The 23,298-nt window shown below is 35.3% G+C and overlaps 1 long non-coding RNA gene across 2 annotated transcripts; it reads left to right on the forward strand.

Annotated features, from left to right (window-relative positions):
* The first annotated feature begins 282 nt into the window (after positions 1 to 282).
* On the forward strand, positions 283 to 20,914 carry LOC122428977. 2 transcript variants are annotated; one of them, XR_006265864.1, is made up of 3 exons: positions 283 to 700; positions 5,757 to 5,897; positions 20,854 to 20,914. It is a non-coding gene; the product is annotated as an uncharacterized LOC122428977 (long non-coding RNA). The 2 variants fall into 2 exon arrangements; XR_006265863.1 differs by lacking the exons at positions 283 to 700; positions 5,757 to 5,897 and adding exons at positions 10,524 to 11,702; positions 12,605 to 12,737.
* The last annotated feature ends 2,384 nt before the right edge of the window (positions 20,915 to 23,298 follow it).

Genomic DNA, 23,298 nt, shown 5'->3' on the forward strand with positions numbered 1-23,298 from the left:
TTTGGATCAGAGATATTCCTACTTACCTGAATTCCCTAGCCTGCTTCCTATACTCCGTTTCCCTCATAGCATTTCCTTAATAATGACTTTATAAGAAATCCGTGTCTCAGGTTTTGCTTCTCAGAAACCCCAAATAAGGGAAACAATACTGTCATTATTGCTCACAAGTTTGTAGGTCAGCCAGATAGTTCTTTGGGTCCTGGGTGACGATGCGTTTTATCTACGATTGCCTGTGGGCTTGGAAGGTGGCCCTGCTATTGTGCCCGGGCTTTCTCACATGGTTGGCGTTGACTGGCAGTCAGCTGATCCGGGTCAGCTCAGCTCTCTCCCTGTGGTCGCTTACATCCCTTCAACAGGCTGACCTAGACATGTTTTCAGCAGATCATAAAGGAGCAAGAGAAAGAAGTCCAAGAAGTCTCTCCTACTCTCAGTCACCTCTGAACCATTTAATTCAAGGAAGCAAGTTACAAGCCAGCCTATCTTTTATTTCTGATCATAAAGTGAAAGAACTTTGGTGTTTGAAACCTTTATGTCTTCACTCAGTTTATATTGTACCTTTTGTCAGAATGTCTTCAAAAGGAGTGAAAGAGTGACTGGTGGAGAAAGAATCTTCTTTGGTAAAGAAACCTGGATCCAGGTCATTGTTTGTTTGCATGCTCATCCTTCTTACTACATTGGGTTACTTTCCCTCAGAGAACAGGTAAGTCCTATTAATGATGATGGTGAATTTATTTGTTTATTACTCAAAGACTCATTAAAATCTCATATGTACCCATCATTCTATTAGGCACTGAAGATGTAAATTTCAATCAATTTTTCCTTCTATATTTTTCCTATCCATTTCTTTTGAATTCACATTTACTTTACTTTTTTTTTTCTTTAGAAAGATGTCACGTTCATTCTACTGTCAAACTTTTCAAAGTTCTATTACAAATCTCATTCCCATCAGTCCAGGCTCCATTATAGGTATATTTTGAAGCAGGTCCTTTTAAGTTGAACAATCATATTAACTGACAAGTTAGAGACAGGAGTAATTAGAGCATGAAATATATACTGCAGGGTCACCTTACATGTGCAGTGGTAAATCATGATCCAAAACACTAAATCACCCAGATTTTGACAAGGAGCCTTCAGGTAATTTCCTTATCTTTGGATCAGTACACCCTTTAGCTTGTTAGAAGTTGTTAATATTGGAAATGTATAAACAGGATGAACCCATCCATGCATATAGGCACCTTCTTCTTAAAGCAGAAATTTTCTCTTTCCCTTGCATAAGAGTTCACTGAAAAATCTTTTTGATTTATGCTCTTTGGCTATGTTCTGAATAAAGGGGAGGAAGAATTCTACTCTCTTATTTTGTATTCTTGAAATAGAATGTGGGAAGATCAAATGGTAAATGAGACAGTCAAATTAGTTTTTATAGTTTCCATAGATTTTCATACTAAAGAGGAAATTTTTTCTTCTGAGGCTACTTTTGGAGAAAAGAAATAAAGGATTACTCAAAACTTATGTAAATAACTGAAACAGTGATGATTCTACCAAGAAATCCTTACTTCTTATGATTATTGAGTTAAATAATATATAAAAGTATACCAGAGTGTGATATAAACTTTGATTAGAAAATACTTTTGAATGTTCCTACCTCTAACAAATGTGAGATTCAGTTCACCTTCACTACAAATATAAATATCACTTATAGAAGAGTGAATTGGTCATCCAAGATGTCAGAATACCCAGGCATAGTTTAGACTGCTATCATAGAAAAATATCATTTTCACTGTGAGGGCAGACTGTTTAATTTGTATCTATCTACCTGCAACGCAGGAGACCCCGGTTCGATTCCTGGGTTGGGAAGATCCCTTGGAGATGGGAAAGGCTACCCATGCCAGTATTCTGGCCTGGAGAATTCCATGGACTGTTTAGTCCATGGGGTCACAAAGAGTCAGACACAACTGAGAGACTTTCACTTCACTTCACATGATTAAACAAAAGAACATAAGTTTTAGAGCTAGACAAAGTTAGGTTTTATTTTGGGATGAACCATTTACTGAGTACTTTAGTAAATAATTTAACCACCCTAAATGTCTCATTTCTTTTTCTGAAAAAATGGATGCTGATATCTCTTTTAAGAGTTTATTGTGAGGCAGAAAACAATCTAGACATCTAGCTTAATTTCTAGCATTGAATATGCAATATGTGCACTTGCTGCTGTTATTATTATTATGAATATTGTTTTATTGATGTTTTTATTATTGAGAAAGTAGTTCAAGGTAATAACTCTTAACATGCAATTTATTTTAACAAGTAATTCTTTTATAAAAAGTAAACAGCTAACTCCAGAATATTTGATAACCTGCCCTATGTTTAAGGTAATTAAAGATAACACTGGGAAGAAAAGATTTCTCTCTAGCAAGTAGGTATATACTCTAAAAATCTTGACCTCTTAAGCAACAATAATTTAGCAAAAGTCAAAGCAGTATTGATTTTCTGAACTGAAAGGAGTTTTGCCCAATTAAATAAATTGTTAGCAATGTTTATAAAACTGTATTCCAGTTAACTCAAGTGACTGATTCCTAAAAACAGGCTATAAAAGAAGAAAATATGGTTCAGTGAATGTTGACTTAAATGTAGCATTTAAGTTTACTCCTTCTGAAGTAATATGAGGAAAACAAAATCAGGCAGGGTTCACTTTAACACTTTGAGTGAAATGCCTTGTCAATTACTTGTTCTTTTGTTCTCTATTTGAAATTGTATGAAAGTAAAAATATTTTTTAAAGTGAAATAACAAAAAGAAAGTATATATAATCACCCTGCTCATTAATGTAACATTTTTCAATCTTACTATGTTATTTCTTCTAGAATGATCAAATGCTAGATTCATATAAACATTTACATTAAGGTACTACAGGCAGATTTTCAAAGGAAAATAATATTCTGAAAGAAGCTTGTCTTATGATAATGTTTAGAAATAAAGCTGGAAAACATTCTTTATCAAAAAATATTTTCATATGAGTAAAGAATTTTAATAAATTAATGATAAAAAGCATTTATATACTACTTAAACTTAGAAAGTAACTGTCTACTATGTAAATAAGCTTGACAGCATTATTACAGTCATTGTCATCCCAATTTTCATATTATATTATTAGATTAATTAAAATATTAATTTCTAGAGGTTCAGAGTAAAACCAATTACCATGATGCTATTACCTGTATATATTTTAATGAAATCTTATAAATATACAATACATAGCACAAGGAAAAGTAATGTTTTAAAAGCATAAAGACAGAACTATCAGAGATATATAATATATGAAAAACAACTGTTTATCTTTGTATCATTGCTCAGTGACTAAGTTGTGTCTGACTCTTTGTGACTGCATGGACTGCAGCACACCAGGCTTCCCCCTGTCCTTCACCATCTCCCAGAGTTTGCTCAAACTCATGTCCATTGAGTTGGTGATGCTATCCAACCATCTCATCCTCTGTCCCCTGCTTTTCCTCCTGCCCTCAATCTTTTGCTGCATCAGGGTCTTTTCCCATGAGTCAGCTCTTCACATCATGTATTTTTTTGGTTATCATATTACTCAAGTTTAATGCATGAAATTTGAATTATAAATTCTTACATATTTCATAGTTTACTAACCGGGCTAATCAGTTCTAACTTGCAAAGTATATTTCCCTTTTTCCACTGTGTTAGAAAGCATACAAGATTTGTACAAGATATTGATAAAAACTGGAAAGTGTTTTTTTTTTTCTTTGAAATTTGAATTATATCACTTTAACTGTATGAGTATCTTGGTGTTTTAGAAATTTCAAAAGAATTTGCAGGCACAACCTACAACCTTTTAAAATATCTTGCCAGGCATGCTAGCTTTGTTGAGTAATCATCTTTCTTTCTATAAACTATCTTCACAATGTCTTGAGAATTTTCATCATTAAGGCATACTAGAATTTTTTGAACAATTTCCCCAGGTGGCTCAGTGGTAAAAAATCTGCCTGCCAATTCAGGAGTTGCAGGAGATGCAGGTTTGATCCCTGGGTCAGGAAGATACCCAGAAGGAGGAAATGGAGACTCACTCCAGTATTCTTGCCTGGAAAATCCTATGGACAGAAGAGCCTGGTGGGCATGGAGAATTTTTGAGTGGTATTCAGATGGTTTCCTGACAATAAAAGAGCCTTTAAAGGAAAAAATATTTGAAACCTAGGTGAAAGTATGTCTATTTGTCCTTTCAGTGTCATATTGCATTATTAACAGGCCCACTCAAAGATTATTTGATTTCTAGGAAAAAAAACAGATCTTTTTTTTTTTTATTTTTTTTTTTATTTTTTTTTTATTATTATTTTTTTTTTCCAGTGGGTTTTGTCATACATTGATATGAATCAGCCATGGATTTACATGTATTCCCAATCCCGATCCCCCCTCCCACCTCCCTCTCCACCCGATTCCTCTGGGTCTTCCCAGTGCACCAGGCCCGAGCACTTGTCTCATGCATCCCACCTGGGCTGGTGATCTGTTTCACCATAGATAGTATACATGCTGTTCTTTTGAAATATCCCACCCTCACATTCTCCCACAGAGTTCAAAAGTCTGTTCTGTATTTCTGTGTCTCTTTTTCTGTTTTGCATATAGGGTTATCGTTATCACCTTTCTAAATTCCATATATATGTGTTAGTATGCTGTAATGTTCTTTATCTTTCTGGCTTACTTCACTCTGTATAATGGGCTCCAGCTTCATCCATCTCATTAGGACTGGTTCAAATGAATTCTTTTTAATGGCTGAGTAATATTCCATGGTGTGTATGTACCACAGCTTCCTTATCCATTCATCTGCTGATGGGCATCTAGGTTGCTTCCATGTCCTGGCTATTATAAACAGTGCTGCGATGAACATTGGGGTGCACGTGTCTCTTTCAGATCTGGTTTCCTCAGTGTGTATGCCCAGAAGTGGGATTGCTGGGTCATATGGCAGTTCTATTTCCAGTTTTTTAAGAAATCTCCACACTGTTTTCCATAGCGGCTGTACTAGTTTGCATTCCCACCAACAGTGTAAGAGGGTTCCCTAAAAAAACAGATCTTTGTATTGACTTTATAGGCCAAGTGGTTAGAGCTTAGACACTGAAAAGTTACATGCTTACTTACAGATATCTGTCTAGTAGAAAATATATTACCAAAGATTATGATTTTCTTGTTAGGATACAAACCAGTTATGGGGTAACTTAATGATCTTATTCTAATATTCCATTTAAATGCCTTTCCTTATAGACTATGCAAATACTTATTCATCAGATGTTCTTGGAATCAGCCTTCTCATATTAACAGTCCCCTCATTAGTTAATGAGTTAAATAAAATCTTTGATATGCAATTATTCTGTATTTGTATAAGGATCATGTATTAAATTCTGAAAATTATATTTTGATAGAATAAAGCTTGAAAAAACAGTGGCTGCCTGTTAAATTTAAAATGATTAAAATTTAATAATTAAACTGAGTATTTTTATTAAAATGAAATTTATTGCAAAATTAAATTTTAAAAACTGTACTCATGATTTTAAAATTTAAAACACTGGTATAAACCCTGGAAAACTCACTGTCTTTAGTTTCTTCTATACAAGCTTCTACTGTCTTTAAGATCAGCTGAAGTATTATTTTGTTTTCTATTATTTATTATGTAAATCCTTCCTCACATCACCAGTAATCTATTATCATTGGATGTGCCTGTTTATAAAATACCCATTTTGCTGTATTCTTACAGTTCAGAAAAAAGAGACGAGAAAGAGAATGGATCTGATTGGGGGAATCTGATTGTTTCTGGAAAGTGAAGTGCAAGTCTGGTTGTGAATGTTAAGCGCCACTGGCTACAGCTCTTTGGAGCCATATTTCTTGTTCCTGTCAGGTGAGTTCAACAAGGTAGAAAAGTTATGATCTACCTGGAGGTTTCACTTGTAAAGGATGTTTACTTGTAAGGCCATTTGATGCACTCAGTGAACTGAAGAGCAAGCCTTTGACCTCATGACAAGTAAAGGAGGGACAGAATGAAATGCTGCATTCAGAGGGCGCAGCACTCTGTCAGAGCGCCGGCCAACTCCTGTTTAATTATTCAAAGAGCTCACACCATTAACGTCTTCAGGCTTATTAAATCCAGAGAGAAAACAGTGATTTACAGAGTGAAAAAAGAATGTGTAGTGTTTCAGTGCCTTAGAACTTAATTGGACATAATGGATAGAGTTTATTTACAGATTTAAAAACTGTCCATTTGCTAATATTTTTTTTTATGAAAAGTGAAAATGTGAAAATGTTAGTCGCTCTAGTTATGTCTGACTGTTTGCGACCCCATGGACTGTAGCCTCTGTCCATGGGATTCTCCAGGCAAGAATGTTGGAGAGGGTTGCCATCCCATTCTCCAGGGGATCTTCTCAACCCAGGGATGGGACCCAGGTCTCCTGCATTTCAGCAAATTCTTTAATGCCTGAGCCACCAGGAAAACCCATTTTCTTTGTTTGTTTATACTGTAATATAACATTTCAGCTGTGGAGAGAGGCCATTAATAGTTAATAGAGAGTAAATGGTGATTATAGTAGTTACAAACTCAAAGTACTATTGGGAGACTTAAAGGAGGTCGTGTATGTAAAACTTTTGGTACTTTAGTTGGCAAACATTGAACACATATCATATACTGTTTTATTACAGACTATAGTAGGTTCAAAATAAAGGACTTTCTTTTTTATACACCCTGTCAAACTTTTCTGCTCCTATTTTTGGAATCTCACTCTGATTCTCTTGTGACATATTTTCTGCACTTGTTATTTTGGCTACCTTTCAACAGCATTATTAAGTAAAACAAAATGTGGCATGAATTCACTAGATCTTAAACAATCTGTATTATTTCCCCATACACTCATCAGAACTACACCTATTATATATCAATAAAAAATAGTGAATAAAAATACAATTAAGTATTAAGTAAGAATTATTTTTCAGCATTTTTTCAAATTCTTAAATTCAATGTGAAGTAAAAATGGAGGATATTGAAAATGGTGTTGAATGAATCAATTATTTGAAATAATCTGTTTTCTTAAAAATATCCTCAAATCTATCACATGCCAACTTGATGGTACAAAAATTTTATACTACTGAACTACATTTGATTTTTGGACTGGATGAAAGAGTTCCGTTGAACTACATTCATGTATTGGGCTTTTCCAGGTGGTAAAGAATCCACCTGCCCATGGAGGGGGCGCAAGAGAAGTGGGTTTGATCCCTGGGTCAGGAAGATCCCCAGAGGAAGAAACGGCAACTCACTCCAGTTTCCTTGCTTGGAAAATTCCATGGACAGAAGCACCTAACAGGCTTTAGTCCATGGAGCCAGACACGTGGGCACACACACACACACACACAAACACACACACATCCATTTATGAGTTCTTTGATCTTCAAGCTGATGAGTAATTGCCAGATGATAGAAGAATTTAAAGATTCTGAGAAAAGGGATGGATATAAGAGAGAGACTAGCCTGAGGTAAGAAACTGAATGTCTTCACCATTATGATAAGAGAAGAGGAAAGAGCATGCTTTCATATAGATAAAATGTGTAATAATAAATCATATATGCATATAAATACATGCATATCTATTACATTTCCAAGAGGGGATATAAAATATGTATAACCTTTCTTGAAACTATGTTCTTAATCATAAAACAACTTTTTTCCTGAATACAAAGTAACTTATGAGCAAGCATTGAAAAAATCTTTTTCACAAATGCTGCCTTGAATGGAAGAATGATAGTTGAAAAGTGTAAATGCTATTTGGACATAAGAAAAAAGTATATACATCCTTGCAGTTGGAAAGACTTGCGGCTGTTTATGGTACTTTTAAATTGTTTATTGATTGCATTATTTAATAAATATTTACCTTTTTTTTTAGTAAGAAGGTTAAAAAGATCTTTTGAACACTTTTTCTAAGTTTACTAGTGACTTTCATTGCATTTAGATGTTATTGTGGTTCGTGCAGATAGGTGTGCCTGTAGAATCCATGTCCCTGTTGTGTCTTATTAATACATGATGTCTCTATCCTTTTTATTGATTTATAATCTTTAATGTTGCTTTCTCCTAGTATTTATTCTCCACATGCCTTGTTTTGACTATGCTTTTCATTTACTTGTTGATTCCCACATATTCAACTTAAAAAAAATCACTTTGTTTTGAGAACATTTGTTTCTGAAGGTAACATATATGGGTGTTAGGGCTTAATCTAGTATGATAGTATTTGTCTTCTAATAGATAAATTCCTTCCTTCATTTCATTTCTAGCTCTCTCTTTTTTTCTTTGACATTTTAGTTTCATTCTATGCTAGAAAATGTTTTATGTGACTTTCCCAATTTTTCCATTTCCTGGCATTTAGTCAGATGTGAAAACACGTCAAATACATTAGACTCATAGTAAACTACAGAACAGTGAAAACTGTTCTAGAATTTAATACATAAGGCACCATCAGTAGTTGCTACTGTTAGAGTTTTTGCGGGATAATCTAATTGAAACATAACATTTCAGAGTAAAGTCATCTTTAGGTGTAGACTTCTGAAGAGAATCAAGAGTACAACAGTACAATATTTTTACAGGTGTTATTTGACAGGTTATGAGTAGCTGAAAACCATTTCTACACATGTTTTTTTTCAAGAGGCTTCAATGATGATGAATCATTACTTTCAACACTGCTGTACTAATATAAAGTCCTAACAGCTTTCAAAATGGCCTTGGGAGAATTTGAACCACAAGTTGGTCCAAGATATATTCCATTTCTTTGTTGGTTCCCTTATCCATCTCAGTACTTTGGTGAATTTGAAATTGATCGTAAAGAGTACCAGAAGCTGAGAGATGGATATACTTCTGTTCAGAGCCCCTTATTAAGTCACATTTCTTCATATATAAAAAAAATTCATCTAACATTCCAGGAAATTTAAGTTTATGGTTAAAAGAAATAGTTTGAAAATCTAAATCTAAAATCTAATCTAAACAACATAAAACTGTTTAGAAATCTACAAATAGATTATAAATTTATGCGTGTGCTGAAATGGCATTTTCCCATAAGTCATTAATAGAGAATGGAGCCTAAAGATCAAACATCACTTTGAAGGCTTAACTTTGGTTTCCATTTTCTCTTGAGGAAAATATATTTTTTATTCTTCTGATAACCTGTAATTAACTGTAGCAACCTATGATATTAATCAGTGCATGCTGCATCTGGTTGGTTATGCAAAGTTGCCGCCCCCAAAATCAATTAGCTTAAGCTTTCCATCAGAAAGTTAACCAGTTTCAGGTTGCTGTGAACAATGCCAAGTTGATAAATTAGACAAAGGGACCCAACATATTTTTTCAGTTTTTCTAGTATTCCCATGATTGCTGAATTTTTTTTAAGTCAACTATTAAGGTCAATGTTTCCACGCTCTATTATCATAGAGATGCAGTAGTCTCTGATTTTATAATCCTAAAGTTGGGCTATCTTATTATTGTGTTATTATAGATTATTAACATAAGCTATCACAACCCCATAACTCTCAGTTGTTTGGTCACCTGCTTCTTCTTGGTTCACATATTTTACAGCATGTATCTGTTTCTTTTCATTCAACACCTGAATTACCTAACTTGAATTTTTATGTTATACCTGCTTTAAAATTGAATTGTTTTATCTGAAATATATTTATCTATTAAGATGTCAAAATCATAAGTGAAATATATTAATTCAGTTCTTTCATTTTTAATTTAGGTATTCATATACTTGATTTTCAAGTTTAGTGCTTATTTTAAGTCCGAGATGCCTTTATTTGTTCTGACATTATCAGTTCCTAAACATTTTATCTTTAATTACTGTTAATTTGTATTTTTTACTGTAATTCTTTCCCATTAATTAATGTTTACATTTTATCTCTCTTGATCAGATGATTTTACTTTTATTACAAGTTAACTATTACTTCTCCCACTGAAAGGCAATATTTATACTGACTCATGCTCTTTAATTCTCTTGTAATCCCTTTCTCTACAGAAAAGATGTTAAAAATATTAATACTTTAAATATCTCCCCATTTCACCTTTCATACAACACCTATGGAACAACTTGAACTTAATTTTCCTCATGCTTCATACCTACCTTGCATTTTGACTAAAATAATATAGTCCTTACTAGAATATCTTTCTGTGAGTCTTATGCTGCTGTTGGACAATGCCAGAAAGTATATATTCATCCATTTCTATAAATAGTATATACATATAAATCCATGTGTGCATGCGTACTAAGTGCTTCAGTCATTTCAGAAAATTTTGATGCTATGGACTGTAGCCTACCCGGCTCCTCTGTTCATGGGATTCTCCAGGCAAGAATAATGGAGTGGGTTGCCATGCCCTCCTCCAGTGTATCTTCCTGACCCAAGGATCAAATGAATCTCTCTTACATCTCCTGCAATGGAAGGTGGGCTCTTTACCACTAACACTGCTTGGGAAGCCATATAAATCCATATATACAAATCCATTTTTATAACTAAATGTATATATAATTATATAATGTTTTATATTATATATGAATGTATATAAAAGAAATGTAAATATAAAATCATATATAATATACATTATATATTATATCTATTTATTTACACAGACAAACTTGTCTGTGTGTAAATTACACAAATATCAGCTTATTTACACCATTGTTCATAAGTACTATCAATCTACTATACCATCTTCTCTTCATTGCTACATTTTGAGGCCTCATTTGGTCAATGTTTGGTTTGGTAGTAGGTTGTTAGTTTTTAATTCCCAAGCATTTTTCTTAGGCATATAGTTGAGGATTGCACTTTTGAAATCTGGCATCTCTTCAGACATCTTTGTGCATCTGAGAGCCAAATGACATCGTGAGTAAACTTGAAATTCCTCATCTGAAATCTTTTTATTTCAGTAGTTCATAAGTGGCTAGCTGCCAATAATACAAAATGTCAGATTTATTTTCATCTGCTTGTAGCTTATCTTTACATGTGGAGAATTGTAAAGCTATTTCTCTATCATTAGAAATGATGTGTTTTATCAGGATAGGTATTCTTTCTCATCAGAACATCCTAGAATTCAATGACCTCTCTGAATGTGAAGACATGGTTCTTTCAGCTCAGACAACTGCCTTCAATCAAGTGTTCTGCTTTTCCTGATCCTCCATCTGTCCCTTTCCTCCCTTTGAAACTTCTATTCTTTTCTTGCTAATTTTCTTGAACCTGTTAATTCACTAATTTCAGTCTCAAATTCTCATTTAATCCAGCTTCTGAGTGTGTCTTCTGAAGTGCTTAAAACAAATCAGGTGTCCATCTGTCTCCAGCAGGTCTTTTTCTCTTCCCGTGTGTTTCAAACTTTCCATCTTATGTTTCTCTCTGGCTCCTGAGATCTCCTACAAGGAGATCCAACCAGTCCATCCTAAAGGAGATCAGTCCTGGGTGTTCATTGGAAGGACTGATGTTGAAGCTGAAACTGCAGTACTTTGGGTGCCTGATATGAAGAACTGACTCATTTGAAAAGACCCTGATGCTGGGAAAGATTGAAGGCGAGAGGAGAAGGGGACGACAGAGGATGCAGTGGTTGGATGGCATCACCAACTCAATGGACATGAGTTTGAGTAAACTCCATAGCGAAGGACTCTGGTTTCTGTAGGATGCCCTCATCAGTGAGGTAAGTGGCAAAAAGGAAAATTATGATTTTTTGTCTGTCCTCCTGTGGTTCCAGCTTTCTTGTTATCTTCTCTTCCTGTTTCTGGACTTCAACTTCCACCATTAGAAGCAGAAACACCCATGCAGAGACTATTTAGTGAACTCTCATATTTCCATGAGTCATTTTCTGTAATAAATATCTCACTGATTGAGTTCCTCTGGTTGAACCCTGACTGAGAAAAAAGGAATAGAAAAAAAAGACAAGAAATGTGAACAAATCTAAATGGAATAAAAACACAAATTGAGTCACCACTTTTGAAAATCAAGGACTTCTAACCTAATTCCCAGATTTGAACCAATACATAGACACTAGAGACCCTGGAATAAAGGAGCAACTGAATTGCCTTAAAGGTGGAGCCTGGTAACACAAACGCAAATACATAATGGAAATAGTCTCCCCAGTTTTCCCCAAGGGGTCTTGTGAACATTTTCAGGGTAATTTGCTTTAGACAAACAGAAGTGTCCAGATCTTTTAAGTGTTTTTCAAGGCATACCTCTGAACTGACATGAATTTTTGATCATCTAAAAGGTTGCCACACAACTTTGGTCAGAGTGTCGGCTTATGGAGGTCAGTTGAGAAATAAAATCTTGGCCTGAATCCATCTCTTAGTGCCCTAAGTAAATGTGTAAATACATTCTGTAGTTATATCTCCAAATTCCAAATATATTGTTAAAATATCTCCATATCTGGCAGAATTTCTACTCTGCTTTCCTGAACCATTGGAGCAAAGTCTGTTATGCTACAAAATACAAGTGAGGTCTCTGATTCCATTACATCCAAAAATGAAACAAACCAAACTAAACAAAAAAATCCGTGATGCAACCTCAAAGAATGATTGTTGCTATTGTTGTTTAATCACTCAGGTCCAGCTCTTTGTGACCCATGGACTGCAGCAAGCCAGTCTTCCCTGTCTTCACTGTCTCCCAGAAGTTGCTCAAACTCATGATGCTAGCAAAGAATGATACTATCATCAAAGACTTGAAAGATATAAGAATAGTGAGTTCTAACTTATTTCCATTTAAAATGCCATTATGGCTGTGAAGAAATATCATTGCTGGAGAATGAAAGGGAATTATTGGAAACTTGATTAGAAATTGCTTCCAATTCCAACTGTCATTTCCGATGCACTCTATATACTGGAGCAAATAGCATGAAGGTGATTTGTTGTTCAGTTGCTCAGTGGTGTCTGACTCTTTGTGATCCCATTGACTGCAGCACGCCAGGCTTCCCTGTCCTTCACCATCTTTCAGAGCTTGCTCAAACTCATATCCATTGAGTCAGTGATGCCATTCAACCATCTCGTCCTCTGTTGTCCCCTTCTCCTCCTGTCTTCAATCTTTCCCAGTATCAGGATCTTCTCTAATGAGTCAGCCCTTTTCAGCAGGTGGCCAAAGTATTGGAGCTTCAACTTCAGTACCAGTCCTTCCAATGTACATTCAGGATTGTTTCCTTTAGGATTGACTGGTTTGATCTCCTTTCAGCCCAAGGGACTCTCAAGAGTCTTCTCCAACATCACAGTTCAAAAGCATCAATTCTTCAGCACTCAGCTTTCTTTAGAGTCCAACTCTCACATCTATACATGACAACTGGAAAAATTATAGCTTTGACTAGATGTACCTTTTTTGGCAAAGTAATGTCTCTGCTTTTTAATATGCTGTCTAGGTTTTTCATAGTTTTTCTTCCAAGGAGCAAGCATCTTTCAATTTCATGGCTGCAGTCACCACCTGCAGTGATTTTGGAGCCCAAGCAAATAAAGTTGGTCACTGTTTCCATTGTTTCCCCATCTGTTTGCCAAGGAGTGATGGGACCATTTGCCATGATCTTTTTTTGTGTGTGTTGAGTTTTAAGCCAGGTCTTTCATGCTCCCCTTTCACCTTCATCAGTCGTAGCTGATAAAAAGCTAGTAATGTGATAAATGCTTGCATCTATGTTTTAATTAGGAAAGATCACCAGAGAGTGTGCTTTCATATGACATAAAATACAGTATGTCTTCACATTATTACTTTGGGAATATATCAGCGCTATTCTATATCACAGTGTAGTTCAATAGAATCTTATTCCACCATTCCTTTGAATATACTATCATACCAGAATGATATCATAGAAATTGGATCATTGGTGGTCAATACATGGAATATAACCTTTAGAATGTTTGTAAGATGTATGTGCCAAATGGTGGAAGATAAACAAGCTTCATGAATATTCAGAAACGAAGACTGTTATCCAAGAAGTCACTAAGAAGAACTGCCCTTAAGTAGGGCTTGTGCAACTGAGTGATGGGATTCCCTGGGAGCTCACATGGTGAAGAATCTGCCTACAATGCAGGAGACCTGGGTTCGATCCCTGGTGGGGAAGATCCCCTGGAGAAGGGAATGGCTACCTACTCCAGTATTCTTGCCTGGAGAATTCCACAGATAGAGGAGCCTGGCAGTCTATAGTTCATGGGATCGCAAAGAGTTAGACATGACTGAGCAACTAACACACCCAACTATGTGTGATGAATCTCCAGCTGCAAAGACTAAAGCTAAATTCCTAATAGGAGGTAATTTCCCAAGAGAACCACCTAGATACCTGATGGTAGTTGTATTATATTTAACCTCTTCCTTCCATCACATAGGGGAGAAGGACAGGGACAATAAATAATTTCCTAAAATGGTCACTCAAGTTTAAACGTTTTTGCCTACCACAAGTTCTTTCATGATCACTCTTACTTACCTTTTACGTACTTTATTTAACACTGTGGTGTTCACACAACAGAGTTCCTGAACAAATAAATTATTTTACAGTCAATGAAGAAAGAGAATTTGCTTACTATCATGAAGTTTCCTGTTTATCTTATATACCCCCATTGCTAGAAGCAGCAGGACCAATATAAATTGAGAGGAGCCCCGAGAACTTAGCTGTTATGCCAGTTGAATGACAAAAACTTATCACACTACAGTGACTACCATATACCAAATGTATACCAAATATTGTAATAAATGTAAAAGTTTTGGATTCTCTTCTTGCCTCTAGTAGTAGTAGTAGTGCTCGCATGCTCAGTTATGTCTGACTTTGTGATCATGTGACTTTGATCATGCTCAGACATGTGACCTTGTGATCCCATGCCCATGGACTGTAGCTCATCAGGCTCCTCTGTCCATGGAATTTTTTTTTTAATTAATAAGTTTTTAACTAATTGGTTAGGTTCACTCAAATCAGTATAAATCAGTAAATTTGTAAATTACTCAAATCAGTATATTTTGTATGTTGTAAAAAGAGGAGAGATTGTTTCTAGAAACAAGAGAAATATTCAAGGTGTTCCAGAAAGATCCAATGATTAAAACTTTACAACAAACATTTTAAACTCTATTTAGTTTTAAATAGAATGCTCACTTTAAAAATATCTGAGAAAGTTTTTATGGATGTTAGGTGATTATGTGTAGTTATTAGTGGCTATTAGATGCACGTATTTGTGATTTCATCTGTCAGTTTATCATATAAAAAGTGTTTGACACATTGAACTTTTGACCATTACATCATTTTAATGTGTTTTTTTATTTTTATTTAAATATATGTTTGTTTATAATGGTCAAAGAAGAAATTCTTAGTAGCTTAGGGCAAATTTCATATTTTGCTAATATTTTGAATATTTTTTTGAATTCACTAAACTTTAAAAGAACTTTATGCCTGAAAAAAGTGATTAATATACAGCAAGATCCATGGTTCTAGTGACAAATGAGAAATGAGCTCTTCTTTCATTCTTGGCTGATTAAGATCTCATAGTAATCCTCTATTTTTGCCATGCAGGTGAAAATCAGATTTGAATAATTATGTTGGCAAAATAAACAGCTGCTAAACTTTCCAAACTGAGCATAACAAACTTAATAAAAATCAAGCTTTAGGAGTTAATATGGGTATAGGACTTTCACATTCTTTGGAGAAACAAGTAAAGAAAATTACCAAATATGAGAGAAATTATTTTTAATGAAGTTGGAATAAGGGTAACCATAAAACCGTCAGAGCAAGGATGGGAACATTATAAATCACACATTATTGTGTTTTAATTATGACTGTCTTTGACAAGACTAAGTAAAGCTCTGATAAGCTCTCAAAAACAGACCAACATTATCAGTGTGCATGAGACAATCATGCATTTTATTTATCTTCTGCTCATAGACTAATCTCATGGAATTTATATTTTTTAAGAATTGGTTTTCTGCCAAAATGTTCTTCATTTAATGGAATTTTATTGTAGGATCTAGAACATTAATATTTTAAAGGACAGAATTAATATACAGAAATATTGTTTCCTCCCTCCAACAATTTAGATGCCTCTATAGAGGTCTGAGATAATTTAGGATTACAGACTTCTAAAGAGAAATAATCCTGTTATTTTCTTGATGAAAAGTCTATGTGGATAGTTTTCAAATTTAAGAAATAAATATATGTATATAGAGATGGTTATCAATGTCAATAGACTAATAGTAACCTCATGAACATATTGATTTTACTCAAAATCTGAGTTTTTGAATCAGTAAGGTAGAAATTTTGCTATTGTTGTTTCTGAAGAGCGTTTCCTTATGTTTTTCAAAATATAGTATGTAAAGAAATTCAAAGTGACTCTGGTTGAAGTTCGAGTGGGAGCTCTGTAGTCCACCCTACTAAGTTCAGTTCCCCCAAATTCTTAAAAATATACAATAATCCCCCAAGTGTGACAGAGTAGTATGAAGAGATTAAAGCATTTTTAAACATTTGTACATGTAATAAGAAGTGAGGAAAATTATATGATTATATATATTTTCTCTCATGCCAGGACACACACAAATACAAATACTGGTAGCTCAGACAGTAAAGAATCTTCCTTCATTGCAAGAGACATGGGTTCGATCCCTGGGTCAAGAAGATCCCCTGGAAAAGGTAATGGCTATCCACTCCAGTATCCTTGCCTGGAGAATTCCGTGGACAGAGAAGCCTGGGAGGCCACAGTTCATGGGGTCAAAAGAGTTGGACATGACTGAGTAAGACTTCCACTTTTTCACGTAGATTTGCTCTCATGCCAGGACACACACACTCCATGCACTCACTCACTCCTCAAGTCAGTTCAGTTGCACAAGTGTCCTTAAGATTTGGCAGGGAAAGAGCAGAATTGCGATAGGAGAAAGGATAAATGCAACTGGAAGAAATCTTTCAACAATCCTGAGTTGTGGATGGTGCATAATAATCTCTTCCAGAATTTGAGAAAAGATTGAAGTATGCTTATGATTTACATTTCAAGCTTCTAGACCAGCTTATCTTAAACTTTTTATTCCTCTTTCCATATCTCTTCCATGAACAAGACTGGTAATATTACTTGTGAAAATTTCCCATATATGTTCTTTTCAATGGCTGACGCCTGTGATAAGATCTCTTGTTAAGATCTCTGAAGGGTCGGAGATTTTACCCTACTTGCAAACTAACAAGTTAGCATGGCAGAGTTTCAGAGATATTAGCAGAAGATCTAAAACTTCAGGGTCAGAAACAGAGAGCAGTTTATTGCTCATTGAAATTAAAGTAGCCAGAGCATCAGCATTTGCCTTGATTTCTCAAGCCCTAATTTCAAAGAGCTAATGTGAAGAGAAGTGATACCTGCCTACACTGTGGATTATATTATACAGAATCCACGATGGAGACGTACACACTGCTATAGTGAGGGAGGTGGGAGGGGGGATTGGGATGGGGAACACTTGTAACTCCATGGCTGATTCATGTCAATGTATGACAAAAACCACTACAATATTGTAAAGTAATTAGCCTCCAACTAATAAAAATAAATGAAAAAAAATAAAATAAAATGGATAACCAGTAAGGCTCTACAGTATAACACCAGGAACTCTGCTTGATGTTATGTGGCAGCCTGGATGGGAGGGGAGTTTGGAGGAGAATGGATACATGTATGCCTGTTCCCTGACGGGCCTGTGGTAACGAATCTGCCTACAGTGCAAGAGACTCAGGAGATGCAGGTTCAATCCCTGGGTCAGGAAGATCCCCTGGTGGAGAAAACGGCAAGCACTCCAGTATTCTTGCCTGGAAAATCCCAAGGACAGAGTCTGGCAGGCTATTGTCCATAGGGTCGCAAAGAGTTGGACACCACAGAGTGACTGAGCTTGCACGGATACATGTATATGCATGGCTGAGTACCTTTGTTGTCCACCTGGATGACTATACTCCAATACAAAATAAAAAGTTTTAAAAAGTATATAAAATATCAATTAGTAAGCATTCCTGTCGCATGTTCCACAGAGATATACTCTATTCCTCAAGACTCCAAACCAAACTGCTTCTGCTTCCAAGTGGAGGGAGTTGCTGGGGGACATGCTATCTCTGTTATCCAAGACTTTGCTGTTCAGACATCCTTGAAAAGATGGTTCAGAACAAAAGCAATTGTACCTCTACTTACAAGACATTCAAAAATGCAAGAGGCTCATGGACAATCGCTTCCCAGTGAAAATATCACTTTTTTTTTTAAATAAGAGAAACGTCTAAAAATACTGCTAGGGAAAGTCAAAACCATGCACTCAGGGAAGTCTTGCTGAGACACTCTGGGTCCATAGAGGACTGCCCTTCTCCACAAGGGTTCCAGCCCTTTCTTTCTTTCTTTTTTTTTTTTTTTTTTTTTGACATTTTATTTTATTTTCTAAGTGGTTTTTGCCATACATTCATATGAATCAGCCATGGGTGAACATGTGTTCCCCATCCTGACCCTCCCTGCCCCCTCCCTCCTCATTCATCCCTTTCTTTCAAACAACGGCAACACTAAACATATTGTGATGTGGTTGTCACCAAAATATTCATCTTCTGAATTATTTTAAAAGTAAGGTTTCAGCTTATCAGCTTATAGCAACTATTCTGATGTATACTGAATTCACAGTGACAACTTAATCTCTATTTTTCACCATCCATTGATATCCAATGAAGTGAAATCATATAGCAATAAGACATTGTAATCACTATCTGCAATGTTAAGAAGCAAACATTTATTTTTCATATACCTGCTTTTCAGTTCCAAAGAGCCAATGACTGTGTATACAAAACTGAATCAAACATTCTACATCTATTACTAAATATATCCTTGCAATCCCAGGCAAGAATTACAAAGCTAAACTCTCAAGGCCACCAGTAGTATTTTTTCCCAACAAATATGAAGATGACTTCAGATAATTATTTTTTATAATTTTGGGGAATTCTCTCTAACTATGACTTTTAAGTTTAAGTAAAATATGTAAAACCTGCAAATATATTTTTAAATGGAATCCTAATTGATTCACACTAGCACTATAATCATATAATTGTTAGCTTTATAATTGATTCTTAATTACTCATATATGTAATGCTTTCACTACTAATCATCATAATGAAAATATAATATTAATAAATTACATATTGTCACAGTTTAAATTCCTTGGAATACCGTGAACTGTGCCTCATTTTTTTTTTTAATAAAATATTTGTGGGATAAGTGAGATTTAGCATGTGATTTTAGAAATGGTGGAGACTGGAACTGACTTTTTTTGCCCAACATATTGGAAGTTAATTAGAGACTTGATGCATATGAATGTACCACACCAAATCAGCTGGTTCTATCCTTGCTAGCCCTGGAATTCAGATTCCTCTGCTATTTCCATTGGTCCTTATTCTTTGGGTCCTAGTGAATGTGCCGATGCTAAGTTGGCAGTGAAGAGCTGATCGGCTGGTGAAATACACAGTAGTTAATAATCAGCTTCGGAGCTAGCAAATGTTAAGATCATGAAACTTTAGGATTAATGAAGGTTGTAATGTACCTTCTTAAAGGACTTGTTGTTGCTTAGTCACTAAGTCACATGTGACTCTTTTACGACCCCATGGACTGTTGCCCACCAGGTTTCTCTACCCATCAGATTCTCCAGGCAAGAATACTGAAATGGGTTGCCATTTCCTTCTCCAAGGGATCTTCCTGACCCAGGAACCAAACACCCATCTCCTACGTCTCCTGTATGGCAGGCAGATTCTTTACCCCTGAACCATCAGGGAAGCACTTTAAAGGACTTACTACATTTTAAAAAACTACCCCTCCTCTAAATAGCTAGAGGCCAGAAGCATAAAGAGTAGTTAAATCCTACAAAGCAAATGATTTAAGCCCTAAATTTAAATCCTGCTTTTTTAATCTTACAAAGATTGCACAGTTATTTTTACTTCATAGTTTTAATGGAAACTTGGCTATTCCTGAAATTTGATTAAGAATCTGACTCAATTCTAGTCAAAATATTTAAAGTAGATATTGGTTTACTTGCTGAAAAAACAAAGAGGAGTAAATGTACTCCTCACATCAAGAAACTTGTAGTATGGGGCAAAGGTAGCAAGTAACTGGAAAAAATAAAATTGTCTATTATACAGATGAATTGTCTTTCTTATATAAACTCACTTGTTTTGCCTACTTTTATTAGTACTAGAATTTCACCAATTTTTGTTTTATCTCCATAGTTTAAAATAATTTTTCAAGAGTTAAGGTTAATGATACTTTATATCAAAAGTATACACTTTTTATCCTGAAGGCATCAACTAAAAAATGGTAATGATCAAAAATTATATGCTGTCAGAGAAACAAAAGTTGTTGCAACCAAGTTCAGTCTATTTTAAAAGTTCATGGAACAGCAAGGCATTCTAAAGAAATTTAGTGATGGACAGCTTGACTTCAACCTTTGCTTGTCCTCCCTCTTTCAGGACAACCTCAGCATATTGGTCAGAATATCATTATTTTTTCCATTTACTTTCTGAACTTATGACTGAGTCAATCACAGTGATTGAATAAATAGCAACACTAACATTAAATTACAGTACAATCTGCATGATGGTGAAATTGGGATGTAAGTGATGCACTTTATCAGCTTTGCAGAGTAATTCATTATAAAAAAATATATCCAGTGATAAGTAAAATGTTTCACTTTTCAGTATCACTAATAAAGGAACATGTCTGCCAATGTATTAATTAATGAAACAGATTTTACTATTTTCTGCCAAATAAACATATACTTTCATTCCTAGAATAGTATCATTTATTTAAAAGCATCAAAAGTGGTGAAAATAAGTAATTTGATTGGTATAATTATTTCTCCAGGCTTCCCTGGTGGCTCAGATGGTAAGGAATATGCCTGCAGTGCAGGAGACCTGGGTTCAACCCCTGCATCGGGAAGATCCCCTGGAGAATGGAATGACTACCCACTCCAGTATTCTTGCCTGGAGAATTCCATCGACAGTGGAGCCTGGAAAGCTACAGTCCATGGGGTCACAAAAGAGCTGGACATGACTAAAGCACTTTCATTGTCACTGTTTCTCCAGTGCCATCTTTGATATTAGTAAAAGCTTTTTAAAATCGTAGTAAATTCTGATTACTATTTTTCTGCTACCACTAGTAAGATATAATTTTTCTCTGAGTCTGACCTTACTTGATTGCCATCTAAAATGCAGTTTTCAATGAAATTAAAAATAAAAGAAATCTATAACCTGCATCTTTAATTCAATACTACATAATCATTAGATCTTACCAAATAGAAAAGCGAAGCCAAATCATTCACTTTTCAGTATTTATTACAATATTATACATTTCTAAGAAAGCTATTATATTAAAACAAAATCTAACTTTAACTTTTCATAATGCTTTTATTGCCATAAAATTTTTAATTAATTTCATTGCAGCTCTATTAATATAGTCCAACTTATTTTCTGGCTCTAAGTGTTCAAATAATTTTTACCTAAAATTCAACCTATCTAAGCTTCTATCAAAACTTGAAATAACCAAACCTCACAAACCTACAAAAATAAAATAGAAAATGTATGGGGAAGTTTAAATGATGATATCCAGAAGTGTTATGAACCATAACTCATTGACATTAGTATTTCTGTAGCTGGGAATCATTGAGGGGCTTTTTACTTAGGAAGGTATGTTTGCCATCTGATTCTCACTTCTTTTTTGACCTTCAGGCAAATCAAAAATTGAACACATGTATTCTATAAACATTGGGGACCATATATGAAAAGGATTATTTACTTAATCACCTGTTCCTAGGTTAGCACTCCATAAGAATCAGCACAACTTCAAATTTGGCCCATATATGAGTACATAAAAATGGATGATATAATAGTTCTAGCCCACAATAGCTTAATATTTATGTCAATCACACACTTGACTTTTTAATTAAAGTATCCATAGTTCCATATTGTAGAGGAATGATCCCTGAACCAGGAATAAAAAAGTCTGAGCTTCCATTTGGACTCTGCTATTTGCTGACTTATGTGATTGTGAGATGAATTCTTAACAAGATCTGGTACAAAATAAGAACTCACAAGATATTGATTCAGAATTTGAAACTGACTAATGGAGACAAATATCCAGATAAAGGAATGGTGATGCATTAGTTTTCTGTGCTGCATAGCAAACAACCACACATTTAGCAGCTGAAGACAGTGCACATTTATTTTCTCACAATTTCTACGAGGTAGAAGCTGTAGCGCAGCCTAGCCAGGTCTCACCGGGTTGAAATCCATGTGTTGACTGAGGCTGCAATCTAGTCAGAAACTGTGCTGGAAAAGAATCAACTTGCAGAGTCTCTCACTTGCTGGAAGAACTCATATTTATGGAGGGCAGAGAGGTCCTCACTTTCTCATTGGCTGTTGGCCAAGGACTGTGTTCAGCTCATAGAGGTTACCCAGAGTTCCTAACCACATGGTCTTCTCCATATACTGGCTTACAATGTGGAAACTTCTTCAAAAAGAGCAACAGAGAGAAAGACTCTCACCTTCAAGCAGTCAAGTGTCTCCTTTAAGGCTTTTCACCTCATTTAGCAGACCCACCTAGAATACTTTCCCTTTTGATTAATTCAAAATCAACTTATTTGAGATCTTAATTGCATCTAAAAAATTCATTCACCTTTGCCATAGCGTGTGTTCTAGAAGCAAGTCACATTCAAAGAGAGAAGATTATATAGGACAGTGAATACCACAAGGTGGAAATCGCTAGGGTCCACTTCAGGGTTCACCTGCCAAAAGATGAAATTATGATGATCGAGTTCAGAAGATGACCAGCTTATCATTGTTAACATATGAAAAAAGTGGAGACAAACTTCAAGGAGGTCACAGTGTCCTAAGATAGAATGTGATAAGTGCTGCGATGAGAGAAAGTCAAAAGTTAACAGAACACTGACAGTTTACAGTAGCAACCATGGTGTTCCTTAAGTCTCTCTTACCCACTAGATAGGGCTTCTCTGATAGCTCAGTTGGTAAAGAGTCCACCTGCAATGCAGGAGACCCAGGTTTGATTCCTGGGTCAGGAAGATCCACTGGAGAATGGGTCAGCTACCCACTCCAGTATTCTTGGGTTTCCTTTGTGGTTCAGCTGGTAAAGAATGTACCTGCAATATGGGAGACCTGGGTTGGGAAGATCCGCTGAAGAAAGGGAAAGGCTACCCACTCCAGTACTTTGGCCTGGAAAATTCCATGGACTGTATAGTCCATGGGGTTTCAAAGAGCCAGACACGACTAAGCAACTTTCACTTTCACCCACTAG

This window comes from Cervus canadensis, chromosome 27 (genome assembly GCF_019320065.1).
Source record: "Cervus canadensis isolate Bull #8, Minnesota chromosome 27, ASM1932006v1, whole genome shotgun sequence".
NCBI classification, from domain to species: Eukaryota; Metazoa; Chordata; class Mammalia; order Artiodactyla; family Cervidae; genus Cervus; species Cervus canadensis.